Consider the following 13,133-nt stretch of genomic DNA (forward strand, 5'->3'; position numbering starts at 1 on the left):
CAGCTGCAGTGGGATGGACAGACGGATCGCTAGTGGTGGCCCTGTGATACAGCTTCACAGACGGCCCCAGGAGCAGTGACACTGGGAAGCCAAGGCTAAGGCCTCGCAATGTCACAGCCCCACGCCCTCCCCACGCCTCGCTGCCTTTGTTGTCGCCACGCCCTGCGCTAACTGCAGCTGTGAGAACTAGGGGACAGTTTGTACAGGGCATTTCCACTGCAGAGCACAGAATCCTCTCAACCTAGTCTGTTAGCTCCCTGAAGTTGCCATATGTATCACCAGCAAGGGGCTTAAAACAACAGAAATTTATTCTCTCACAGTTCCAGGGACCGGAAGTCCAGAATCATGGTACCCACAGGACCGCACTCCTCCCAGTCTCTAGAGGGAGATCCTCTCTGCCTCTTGCAGCTTCCGGTTGCCCTGGCTTCCTTGGCTTGTGGCTGCATTGCCCCATCTCTGCCTTCGCCTTCACACGGCCTCCTCCCCTGTGCCTGTCTCCTCTTCTTCTTACAAGGACATTCTCGTTGGATTAAGAGTCCACCCAGACAACCCAGGATGACCTCATCTCAAAGTCCTCGACTTCGTTAGGTCTGGACCTCTGTTCCCAGTAGTCACACTGGTGGTTTTCCATGAACAGATCTTTTCAGAGGGGGGAGGGGGTACCCACTACCCTCCTTGGGCAAAAAGGGAATTTTTATAAGTTATTAAATGCTCGCAGAATTCCTAGGGAAAGTAGCAAATCAGATTTCAGGAAGACCTTTCAGGAAAAATTCCCTAAGGCACAGGGAACCTGGTGGCCAGATGGGCTCAGCCCTCCCGAGACGAGGATGCTGCAAGTGGGGAATTGGCCTGTTTATTCCAGAAGCTTCCACGGCACCTGCACCACCTGTGCCAGCGAAGTGGAGGCCCCACCCTGATGCTCCCCGACACGATGGATTCCGAGCTCAAAGGCCGACGCGCCAGGACCTAAGTCACACGCAGATCCCAGATGCGAGGGGCTGAGGGAACACGGGGAGCCTTCCCGCCGCAGCGCCCGGGAAGGGGTGGGGAGCAGGGGAGGGCAGCACCCCAGGACCCCAGGACCCCAGCACGTCCGTCCGCACCTGACTCCGTGCCAGAGAGGCAGAGCACGGGTGGCCGGGAGACCGCCGGTGACAAGCAGCACCCGGGGAGGGGCTCTGACACTCGAAAGCACCCCCCCCGCGCGCGCGTGCTGGCGCGTTGCGCGTGGGACTGACGGTCTGGCAGGTGAAGGGGTGCGGCTGCGGAACGGGGAGGGGTTCCCCAAAGGCCCTGGGGCTCCCGCCTGTGGCCTCCGCACGTCTCCCTCCACCCCAGCTCCCTGCGCCCCTGAACGACGCCCCCCCCACCCCGGTCACTGCCGCGCGGGGAAAGGGCGACCAGCACGGGGACGCCGGGGAGCCGCGCCCGAGGACGCGGTTCGCCCGCCAGCCCCGCCCGGCCCTGCGGAAGGAGACGCCCCGCTGCGTCCCGCCGGGCTGCTCGGCGTTCAGGGCGGCCCGCGGCAGGAGGGGCGCGTCGCCGCCCCCGTGCAGGGTTTCAGCGTCTGATTAAGACGGCGACAAACGAGCAGCAGCCCCCTCTGTCATTCATGTTCTTGACTTTCAAATATTTTTAAAGTGTACGTTACATATATACTATTTACATATTTAAAATATAGTATATATTTTATATAATTATGTATTTTGCATATTATTATTTTATGTATTTTAATGTTATATATTATTTTATATATTATATATTTACATATTTAAAATATAGTGTATATTTTATTTTTATATATTTAATATTTTGTATATATTTTACGTTATATATATTTTATATATTATATATTTAAAATATGGTATATATTTTGTATCATATTTAATGCATTATTTTATATATTTAATTTTTTATATTTTACATTATATATTATTTTGATATATTATATATTATTTATATATTTAAAATAGAGTATATATTTATATATTATTTTATATATTTAATATTATTTTGTATATATTTTACATTATGTATTTTATATATTATATATTTAAATTTTAGTATATATTTTATATATTATTATTCTTATATATTTTAATATTTTGTATATATTTTACATTATATATTATTTTTATATATTTATGTATTGTTTATATTTAAACTTTAGTATATATTTTATATAATTATATAATTTCTGTACTTTTTATATTTTAACCTAATTTTTATATTATATATTATTTATATAACTCAAAATGTATTTTTACATATATTTTATTTCCAAACCAGGCCCCAGCTGCTAAGAAGAAGTATGTGTGGATGAGACAAAAGTATGCTCTTAAATTCTCAATGCACCACTGGAGTCCCTCAGAATAGAAGAGACAGTCCCTTCTCGATGGCTCTGCTGTCCCTCTGAGGCTCTGGGGCCATAGACCCAGCAGAGGGATCTCTTGTTGGGGGGACTTCGACCTTCTTCTCACCTTGTCTTCACCAGAGGCAGGGAGAGTAAGGAGGAGGGAAGGAGAGTGTGAGGGCCTCGGAACTCGCATTTGACCCTGGCCGGCCCTCTGAAGGCGGGGACATCCGGGCTGAGAGAGAAGAGTTACAAAAGATATGACCAGCCCAGAGAAAGAACTATTTTTAGGCCCCAAATGGACATTGTGACACTCAATGGAAATAAAGGATATTTCCCTTCTTTAGTGAACTAATTTATTCCAAAATATGTAAATATAGGGCTCATGGACTATTTTAAACCAGCAGTGAGATTCTTTGTAACAAACATTCAGAGAGCTTTTTCACAGCGTCTGGATTGTAATTTCTGAAGCACCTGCAATTGTAAAAACGGAAGTATCCGTGTGTTCACGTGCTGCACCAGGAAATCCCAAATAAGTGGGATTATTATTAAAAGATAATCTTGCCTCTCATTTTCCCATCAATAAAAATTCAGATCTTCTTTATTCATCACTTGGATTTCCTAGAATTGTCATTTCCATTAAAGCACTGGGGGAAAATTGAGTAAGATTGTTCGGTATGTTACTCCTGAAATAGCTTGGCATTTTCGCTCCGAGAATGAGTCTCCTTGCTGGCTCCGCTCTTCCTGTGTGAATTAGCGCCCTGGGGCCGCTGTGACAGCGCACCCCGCACCGCTGTGTTTGTCACGGAACCTGATACTCCCACAGTCTGGAGGCCAGGGGTCTGAGATGAAGGTGTCGGCAGGGCTGGTTCCTTTTGAGACTTGAGGCTGAAGCTGTTCCAGGCCTCTCCCCGCCTCCTGGCAGCATCCGGATCTTCATCTGCTCGGGTGGCCGTGGGAAAATACCGCAGGCCAGGCACGTTGAACTACAGACGCTCCTTCTCGCACGGCTGCGGAGGCCAGAAGTCCATGATCAAGGCGTCAGCGAGCGCGGCTTCTGGGGAGGGCTCCCTTCTGGCTCTCAGACCCTCGCCGTCTTTCTGTGTCCTAACGGGGCCGAGAGAGAGCTCTGGGACCCCTTCCTGTTCTCATAAGGACAGCAGCCCCATACCCTAGGACCTCTTGATTGACCCCACCTCCAAATGCAGTCACATTGGCGGGTTAGGGCTTCAACACATGCGTCTGAGGGAGACACAACTCAGTCGGAAACAAACGGCAATCTTCGGCCTCCTTTGCCTTGTGTAAGTGCGCCCTGCTCTCTGCCCCCACGTCCCGGCGGCGTTCTCCCTCCGTGTCTGTGCCCAGACCTCCCTCCTTTTGTAAGGACACCAGCCACAGTGGCCAAAGGCCCATCCTAGTGACCTCATTGTAACACGATCATCTGCAAAGACCTAATTTCCATATAAGGTCACATTTCGAGGTACTGGGGATGAGGACTTCAGTACACGAATGTGGAGACACAATTCAACCCATGACACCACGACCTTGAGGCTGGCCCTGAGTCCCTCTCCCGTCCTCACACCCTTAGGCCTCCTGTTGCCTGACTAACTGCCTAAAATTCCACTTTGCACGTGTGATTCTTAATCAGAAACCTCGAGTGGTTCTTAGAACGCTGAGAATGAGCCAACCCCCTCAGCCCTGGCATCCGAAGTTCCCTCCCGGGCCCCTTGCTGCTGCTCCAGGAGGACTGGGTTTTGAGGGACACCACAGGCTTGGCTGTCCCGCCATCCTGGCTTCTCCTCTGCATGTGCAGCTCAGCTTGTGAGCGGAGCGCCTTCTCCAGCTGCCGGGGGCTCACGGAGGATGTGGTGTTGGGGCTCACACTGGGAAAACGGACAGCAAGGTGGTCCTGGAGTCAGGGGACAGATGTTCACGCACGGCCCCACTGACTTCTGGCTGTGACCTCAGCATGGTGGTGGCGCCTCTCTAAGCCTCGGTCTCCTGATCTGTAAACCATCCCTGCTCCCACCTTGGGGGGTTGTGCATAAATGCACACAGAGCTCTTAAGACAGTGCACAGTGAACTGCTCTTGCCTCCCAGACACGCCACATGCACTCCTGTCCCCACAACTGTCACCCCTGGAGAACTACTGGCTGCCTGACCCCTTCTCACCATCAGGGTCTACGCCTCAGAGAGGCCGTCTTGGTCGACCCAGCTGACTACCCGCCTCCCCCATCATTCCTTACCCCCTACACTGTCCTATTTTCTTAGCATCTGAAATCACATTGTTTACTCTTGACGTGTTTATGGTCTGTCTCCCCAGTAAAGCTTCAAGTTTCATGAGATTTGGCTCCTTTCCTGTGCCCCTCACCGCTGCACACTCAGCACCCAGCAGAGCTCATGGCAGAATAAGTGAAAGAATGTCCCCAGGAGAACAGCTGCTCCAAGACCCTCGTGGCCTTGACTCTTCCATGACGCAGCTCTGCTGTGACCCCACACCAGCTACCCCTCCTTCCTCTGAAGCTCTGGGACATTCAGCCCTGACGCTTTGCATGTGGCTCTCTTTCTAACCAGACTGCAGGTCACGAGTTGACCAGGCGTTCTGTCTCTCTGAGTTGCTACTGCTCAGCTCAGTGCCTCCGGCCCTGTGAATTCAGGTGAGAGCTGCTGGGGAAGGATGCTGGCACCCCGCTTCTCTGTTCCCGGGATCCCCGAGCTGTTCCCCCCGACTGTAGAGATGAGTGGACATGGTGCACACTGCTCTCGGAGTCCCCCACCCTCACTGGAGGGGCGCCTGGAAGCGTGGAAGCTGCATTGGGGACCCCAGGCCCCCCATGATCGCTCTGGGCAATGAAAAGAGAGGGAGACCCCGACCCCACCCACAGCCATGTCAGCTCTGCCTGCCGCCCCTCCCCCAGGGCCCCTGCCTCCCTCACCTGTTGCTCTACGCTGTCCTCACCATCACCATCCTTGACGCCTGCGGCCCCAAGTCACCCCCATGCTGCCATCCTCATGGCCTCTTCCCTCGAAGTCTGGCTTCAGACCCATCTTCTACAAGAACCTGACACACACACTGCCTTTCTGTGACGGGGGAGGGGGGTAGCCAGCTGGGTCATCCAAGACAGCCCCTCTGAGGAACAGACCCTGATGTGAGAAGGGGTCAGGCAGCCGAGAGAGTTCTCCAGGGACGGCAGGGCCTCAGTGTCCTCACCCCCCCGCCACGGACCGATGACCTACTGACTAATGTCTGCGTGTCTCCTCTCCCAGCGGGGCTGCAAACCCTGGAGACCTGTGCCCTCCTCCCAGGCTACGAGGATGCACCAAGGATGCCAAGCACGCAGCCAGCTGGCTTCCTGCTCCGCGCATGGGTTTCCTGGGTAATTGCATCGCTTGCCTGAGAGGCGAAGATCACGCACGTCCTCCCATCACTTTGGTCTGCTGAGTAATTCTCCCCAGCGGTGAGTCACTTCCCAGCGAAGCTCAGAGCCTGATCAGCAGCCCAGCTCCAGCGCCGTGATGAATATGGAAAAGGCTCAGCCTCAGGCCTAATGAGCAGTGAGACAGAGAGCCCTTCAGCTGCACCTTTGAGAAGTGAATTAGCACTTAAAGGTGAGTGACCAGCCCTCTGCTAATGCATCCCCGGTTCTGCTCTGACCCCACAGTTACGTCAGGGGGTCTATAATTTATGTTCCACGGCCACCTGCAGACCTTGTCCTGACCTTCACGTAAATCAGAGAACCACAAAACTCCCTTCAGTGAATAAAGGGAAATGCAATTGAAACCTTTTGCAGGAAGTCCTGAAAAATGGGAAGCTCCTGAAATAACCTTAATGGAGATATGGTTCAGCCCTCCATCCCCTATGCACCCGGGAACCAAATCTCTCCCCCCAGAAAAACCAAGATGCTGGTATGATTTGAGGAAAACCACTTCCTAATTGGCTTTGACCAAAATTAAAGAGAGAGGACCCTGCAAGCACACTGTGTTTCTTTGACTTCAAGACAGTGTCACCTTGGAAGCCGCCCACACCACACCTGGATGGACTTGCCTGGATCCAGCCGCCTTCTGACTGCGAGTATCTCATGTAACAGAGGCCTTTTCTCTTTTCTTGATGATTCAAGACCATGGGGGAGATATGGCTCAGTGGTAGAGTGCGTACCTAGCATACGTGAGGGCCTGGGTTCAATCCCCAGTACCTCCATTAATAAAATAAGCAAATAAATAAACCAAATTACCCCCCCCCAAGAAAAACAACAAAAAAGAAAACCAAAAACATATAACTGTTTGTTCCTTTCTTCTCTTTTTCTCTGTCTTCCTCCTCTGCCAGGTTCTAGAAAACATATTATCTTCTGTCTTAAGCATTCAGTCTCTCTCACCTCCACTACCATCTGCCCCTGTTGCCCCGTCCTCCTTCCTGCGTCCCTTCCCACCAGTCCTGTAGCCAGGACCAGCTACATGATTTTTAGATCCCAGAGTAAAATGAAATCGTACAGCCCCTTATTCAAAATGTATGAAGTTCAGCAGCAGCAGCAGAGAATCCCCCAAGCTTGGGGCCGTCTGTGCACGAACCCCTGTGTGACCGCACTGGCCCCAGGCCCTGGGGTCCAGCCCCACTGTAGCTCCTCCATCCGTCATCCGTGTCTCCATCACAAGACTTCTGCTCCTTCACTCACGCTCCCTGCTGCTGCCCAAGTCCTGGCAGGATTAGAAAAACAAATGTAGCTCACCAGCTGGGCACGACTCCCCTCTCCCTCCCAGACAGGTCCTCGAGGGCCCAGGAGCAGCATCAGTGCTCCTCCAAGGAGAAAATGTTTTTCCCCACGACACCTTCTTAAGGACAAAAAAGTTCACGTCTGCATTACTATGTCTGCGGCTCATTGTGCTTTTACTCCTACGTCAGCTTTTCAATATCCAAATCTATCATATCTCAATAAAAACGAACCAATTGCTGAACAGCAAGTGAGAAGTAGGTCCCATGAGCCTAGATATTTTTGCCAAAACCTGCGCTTGGAGTTGTGCCCACGCCCCTCTGTTTCTCGTGCTCTGTCTTAGGGCAGGTTGAGTCTCGTGTCCCCGACGAGCCCCCATCCCAGCCAATCCTGAGATCCAAAAGCCATGTTTTAAAGAAGACTTTCTCTGTTCGGGGCCTTTTAAAGTTCAGTGCTAACGCTGCCTTGAAGATAAATGTCTTCAGACTCTGTTCTTGGCAAATTGAACTTTAAAATTCCCGAGATTGGTATTTCCCTTAAAATCATTTCATGTCACTATTGCCGGAGATAGAAAGAACCCAAGCCCCAGGTGAGGCCACCCTCCCCCACCCTCAGCTGGGCAGCTCCGGCCTCTCTGCCATCAGTCAGGCTCTCGGGGAGCAGGACTTAAGGAAGGGTGCAAGACAGAGAGGACCGCAGAGGGACAGGGGTGGGGCGGGAACCATTCAAAGCGAGAGGGTGGCCCCATTTGAACATTCAGGCAGTGCTGACTCAGAACGAGAATAAAGGAAGCCCTGAATCTAAAGGCAGAGGCTCCCCTTTCTGATCCTACATCAGAGGGGACGACAAACACAGGGACTCAGGGAGGGACTGCAAATCCTCAAGGTGGCCGCTCCTTGGGGCTTATACCCCTTCAAAATGAAAGATCTGGTCATTTCCTCTGTATCAAAATTATCCAGCAGCATACGCCATCTCCCCAGTGGAGCCGTGTTTAATTGCCTCTTTTATAGAATCCTGTTAAATGTGTGCCCTCTCCCCCTCTCCTCACTAGCCTCCCGGTAACAAAATCACCCTGCAAAGCCTAAGACAATGCGGCTGAATTGCCACCAGCATGCTGGGTGGTCTGTTTGCATGAGAACAACAGATACGTGCTATTCTCCTTGAATAAGCAGTGAATAAGCAAATGTCTTTCTCTATCATAAACATTTGCTGAAAACAGCCCCTGGGTGATTGCACCAAGGATGCAGAACAGCTATTTTTAACTAACAAATGAGAACAGCAGCATCTAATTTTGGACCACTGCTCAGCCTCGGTGATGGGAGCTGACTCTCTGTGAATGGAAGGAAAATGCAGACAGGAGTTTCTTTCCGGCTTGGCCCCACCAGTGACTGGCACACACAGCTAGTTTTGAGGCATGGAGCCGTGGTCACTTTTCCCCTTGGTCCACGATGAGGCCACCAGGGGAGGTGGCAGTCCGATTGAAGGACCCTCCCCTGCATTCATCCCCAGGTGACCTGGAAAAGGGGGGGGGAACACTGTGTAGAGACACCCAGGGCATCAACAGAAGGGACCCTGCAGGGGACAAGGGGAAGGGCTCGGAAATAAGATTTCCTGAAAGGAAACTGACAACAAACCCAATATGATAAGAAATGAAGGCTTTAAAATGCTTTAAAATCATGATCTGACATTACTTTCAAAATATACATAGATGGCATTGCAAGTGCTGAAAATAATGAAACCCGTTAGCCCCCAGGGCCACCCCCAGGTCAGCAGCTGTCCAGAAAGCACCATTAATCTGCACTTTATAGCACCAGACAAATGCCTGGCTTCCTCCTTCTGGCTGAGTGAAGCCTCTCTCCAGTGTGGAGGGAGCTTCGAGGCTTGACCATTTAGCATCTTCACTGCAGCAAGACGGACAAGATGGAGAACAGGAGGAACTAAGATCTAGGGGGAAAAGAAACATCTTCCAGCCTGACCTTGCTATGTCATTCTCTTAAAATATTTAGAGCCGCTGAATGGCAGACGCCGGGTGATCTGCTAACTGGAGAGGTGAAGACTGTTCTCTGAGCAGTACGCTTCTGGCTCTCCACGGGCCTCTGGCGTTTCTGCAAGTGCTGACCGCCTTTCTGGGCCAGCTGTCTGTTCCAGAGAGGAACGGCCTTGGAGCATAGAGCATCTCCCACCAGAGAAAGGGGAAGGCATGCTTACTTCCCACTGTTAAAAGATTCGGGTTCCGGAAGCACAGGGCCGCTCCCCCATAACACAGTCAGCTGTGCGTGCAGGTGTCACCTGGTCCTCTTTGCATCGCGTTGTGGGAATTGGGACTTAGGCGGGTGCAAAAGTGTTGATACTTGGACCATTGCTACCACCATGAGGAATAAATCCTCTTTTATCTGCTCCAGGAGTTTTATGTCTTCTATCAGCATCCATGATGTTGTTACCAACATTTTAGCTTGCAAGTGGGGCAAAATCTTGGCCCACACATAGTTCTTGCCCCTGAATTTAGATAATTGTGGCTTACAGTTTTCGAGACTTGCTCTCAGGTATGTAAAGGATACTGTGAGGTACACGGTACTTCAGGCGGAAGCTACTGGTGGCCCTTTGTAAAATCCGTCTTCTCCTTGTTTCTATAGAAATAGAAACAGACATGTAGCTTTCCGGAGTAAAAGCTACATTTTCCATCTCCCTTGTAGTTAGGTATAAGCATGTGATGACATTCTGTTCAACAGGACGGAAGCCAAGGACTGAGAGACCCACCTGAGGAGAGCTGGCACCACATCGTACTTTCTCCATCCTTCCGCCTAGAATACGGGGATGCTGTAGCTGACGCGACATCCTGGCCCTTGAGGATGAGGGTCATGCTTGGCGGCACAAAAAGCTAGGTGTCCAGGTCCCTGATGTGATGGAGAATCATACCTGGCCTGGACTTATGAAATAGAAATAAATCTTGGTCTAGCCACAGTCACTTTGAGTTTGTGGTTATTAGCAGCTGAACCGACCATAAGTGATGCAGCCCAGTGTGGAGTGCTCCAAGGGAAAGACCCCAAACGTGGCTCCAAATGGGGCCAAACAGAGACACATATGTCTCCAGGAGCCATGGCAGTGGTATCATCTTCCGCCCAGTCCTCGTCTGCCCTCACCTCCTTCCACACCGACCACCACCTGTGCTCCCGTGCTGCCCTTTGCAGGGTTCGCCCACCTCTGCCACCGCCAGCCCTGCTCCAGGCTCACTACACCTCAGGCCTTTCTCTGCAGAGACAGCCTCATCCCCATCACTTTGGGAAAGAGTAGCTCCCAGGCTCCCACAGCTGCTTTGGAAGGACCTAAAACTAAACCCATCTAGAAGCACACTAGCATAGATGTTTGGATCGTGGCTTGCCCCTTCCCAGCGGGGGGGGCGTCAGGGAGCAGTCATCCTTGGGGGGAGAGATGGGGTAGGGTAGAAGCCCCTCCCCCTAGTGCTCTCAGAACCACCCCGGGGGCATCTGAATGGCGGCCCCTGGCCGACGTCAGCCATGCAGACCAAGGCCTGATTGGCCACCTCCCCCCAGCACGGCCCCCCTCCCCATGGGAAGTCAGGGAGGAAAATGTGGATGAACAGCCCAAAGGGAAGCTCTGGGGCCTAGGAGTGAGCTGTATTCAGGTGACATCATAGCGGTGACATCATAGCGGCGACATCATAGAGGTGCCCACTTACCCTCATCACACACTGAACACAATGCCATGTTTATTCACTTGTTCACTTAACACACTCTTACTGAGCACCTACGCTCTGCCGGGCCCTGCTACCCATGGGGGATGGAAAGATGTATTTTGCAGGATGTGGGGCGCCTCGTGCTCTCCCAGGGCAGAAACTCTAACGGGACCATTTGAAGATAGTCATTTAGATGGAACAAGAGGAGAAGGAGATGAGAGGAAACCCATGTGAATTCAGGGGAGAGGTTTCTAACAGTTCCCGTTTGGAAAACTTCTGTTCTAGGGCGTACATATCACACATCCTCTGTTCTGTGACAACCATCGAAACAAGTCCATTTCTGTGTTCTGCTGGTCAGACAGGAACTCCCATCAAATACTTTAAAAAAGTAAACGTTCCAAGTGTCTGTCTCCTGACAAGCCAATCAGAATGTCAAAAATGGTGTCTCTGTATGTTTATATATTTACAGTTTCAGAATGAATCAGTTATGAACACTTAGGCTGCAAATTGGAGAGAAATTCAATCAGCCATGATGTTTAAAAATAGAAACTTACGGTTAAATCCGAATTAGGCTGTAGTCGAGCTCACACCGCTGTGCCAGGGTCAGTTTCCTGGCCTTGACCGTGTGCTGTGGGTATGTAAGACCACACAAATGAGGGTGGGGGTTCCTGTGCTGTCTTTGCCGCTTCCTGTGAGTCTTAAACTATTTCAAAATAAAAAGTACTTTTTTTAAAAAACCCAGAAGTGTATTCGTAATCACAATTAGAATCCAGAGGTTGCCAGTCACTGATTTGGGCTTAGGTGCCCCAGGACGCCTTGGATGACCCGAGCTTTTTCCAGCTCCTTCTTCCCCACCCTCTCCTTATTGGCCTTTCATCCTCTTCCCTGAGGTCTCACGGATACTGCAGAGTGGCTGCAGCTCCAGGCTTCATGTCAGCTCTGTAGCCAAGGAGGAGGTTGGAGGAGAAAAGCCAAACCCATATGCTCCTCTGTCAGGAAAGCAAAGCCTTGAAATTTTGCGCATAAATTATCTGACACTCTCCCTTCAAAACGTGGAGCCTCATTCCCCTCCCTGAATGTGGGCCAGACTTAGTGGCTGACTTTACGTGAATAGAGTCTGGCATCGCAGAAGGGACAGTGGAGACAGACTCCATGATCGCTCCTCCTGACATCCGTGCCTGCATACAGTCCTCTCCCCTGACTGGCTTCCAACCAGCAGAAAGGGCAGAGGCGGTGGGCTGTCACTTCTACGGCTGTGTTACATAGGACTTTAACTTCCATCTCGCTGGGAGACTCTCACTGACACTCTCCTGGCATGGCTTTGATAAGGTGACCTCATTAAAGAGGACCACAGGGTAAGGAACGGGGCGCAGCCTCCCGCCAACAGGCAGCAAGGAGCTGAATCATGTTGACAACCATGTGAACTTGGAAGACAATCTTTCCCCATCGAGACGAAATGAAATCCAGCCCTGGCCGACACCTTGACTGCAGCCTCCTGAGAAACCCTGAATCAGAGGAATCAGCTAAGACGCTGGACCCAAAGGCGCTGTGAGATGATGAATGTGTGTTTTCTTAAGCTGCTAAGTGAGGGTAATTTGTTACAGAGCAATATGTAACTAGCGCAGGGATGCTGTCGGACCACAAAGTAAGGTCATAAAATGGATAACTTCTCCTTGCCTCTCTTGGCCCCCCTCTCAGTTTTCTTGCTCTGGGGGAAGCCAGCTGTCACGCCCTAAACACACTGCAGAAAGTCACAGTGGGAAGGACCTGGAGCCTCCAGCCAGCAGCCAGCACCAGCTCGCCAGCCGTGAGAATTAGCTACCTGGGAAGTGAGCCCAGCATCTCCAGTCAGGTCTTCAGAGGACACGGCCCTGGCCGACATCTTGACTGAAACCTCAGACGAGCTTCCCAGGCCAGAATCACCCCACTGAGCCGCTCTCAGACCCTCACACGTAGACACTGCAAGAACAACAGACATGCACATCCCTCAAGTCGCCATGCTTTAGAGTGATTTATTATGCCACGTTAGTTAATTAAAGTGAGCCCATGGGCCAGAATTAGGTCACACGCCCACTGGCCAAGAGGAATGGGGTCGCCTTGGCTGGCTTAGGCTGACCCTGGTCCTTCTCCTTGGGATCAGCTTCCTCTGAGATCAGAATCTTCACACGTTACAGATTGGGGTTTTATTGGGGAAGAAGTAGGAGAGGAGAGGGAGAAATGGCTTCTGATAGGAAAAAACTCTACATCCAACACACACAGATGCTTACTTGAGGTTAAAGATACAGGTTTAGCTACAATTTCACCCAATAAGCATCAAAAAAAAAAAAAAAACCAGAAAAGCAAATAAATTCAGGAGGAAGATAAACTTAAAAAAAAACAA

The 13,133-nt window shown here is 50.8% G+C and overlaps 2 long non-coding RNA genes across 6 annotated transcripts; both read right to left on the bottom strand.

Annotated features, from left to right (window-relative positions):
* Positions 1–4,638: 4,638 nt before the first annotated feature.
* LOC140690019 (uncharacterized) lies at positions 4,639–5,482 on the bottom strand. Its single transcript, XR_012065210.1, has 2 exons — positions 5,290–5,482; positions 4,639–4,998 (listed from the first exon to the last, which is right to left on the bottom strand). It is a non-coding gene; the product is annotated as an uncharacterized lncRNA (long non-coding RNA).
* Positions 5,483–5,724: 242 nt separating this feature from the next.
* On the bottom strand, positions 5,725–10,636 carry LOC140690028 (uncharacterized). Of its 5 annotated transcripts, XR_012065225.1 has the most exons (6): positions 10,259–10,636; positions 9,817–9,980; positions 9,581–9,686; positions 6,842–7,045; positions 6,399–6,509; positions 5,730–5,898 (listed from the first exon to the last, which is right to left on the bottom strand). It is a non-coding gene; the product is annotated as an uncharacterized lncRNA (long non-coding RNA). The 5 variants fall into 5 exon arrangements; XR_012065215.1 differs by having other exon boundaries at positions 5,725–5,935; positions 6,399–7,045; XR_012065216.1 differs by having other exon boundaries at positions 5,726–5,898; positions 6,399–7,045; positions 9,817–9,985.
* Between the last annotated feature and the right edge of the window lie 2,497 nt (positions 10,637–13,133).

This window comes from Vicugna pacos, chromosome 3 (genome assembly GCF_048564905.1).
Source record: "Vicugna pacos chromosome 3, VicPac4, whole genome shotgun sequence".
Lineage (NCBI taxonomy): Eukaryota > Metazoa > Chordata > Mammalia > Artiodactyla > Camelidae > Vicugna > Vicugna pacos.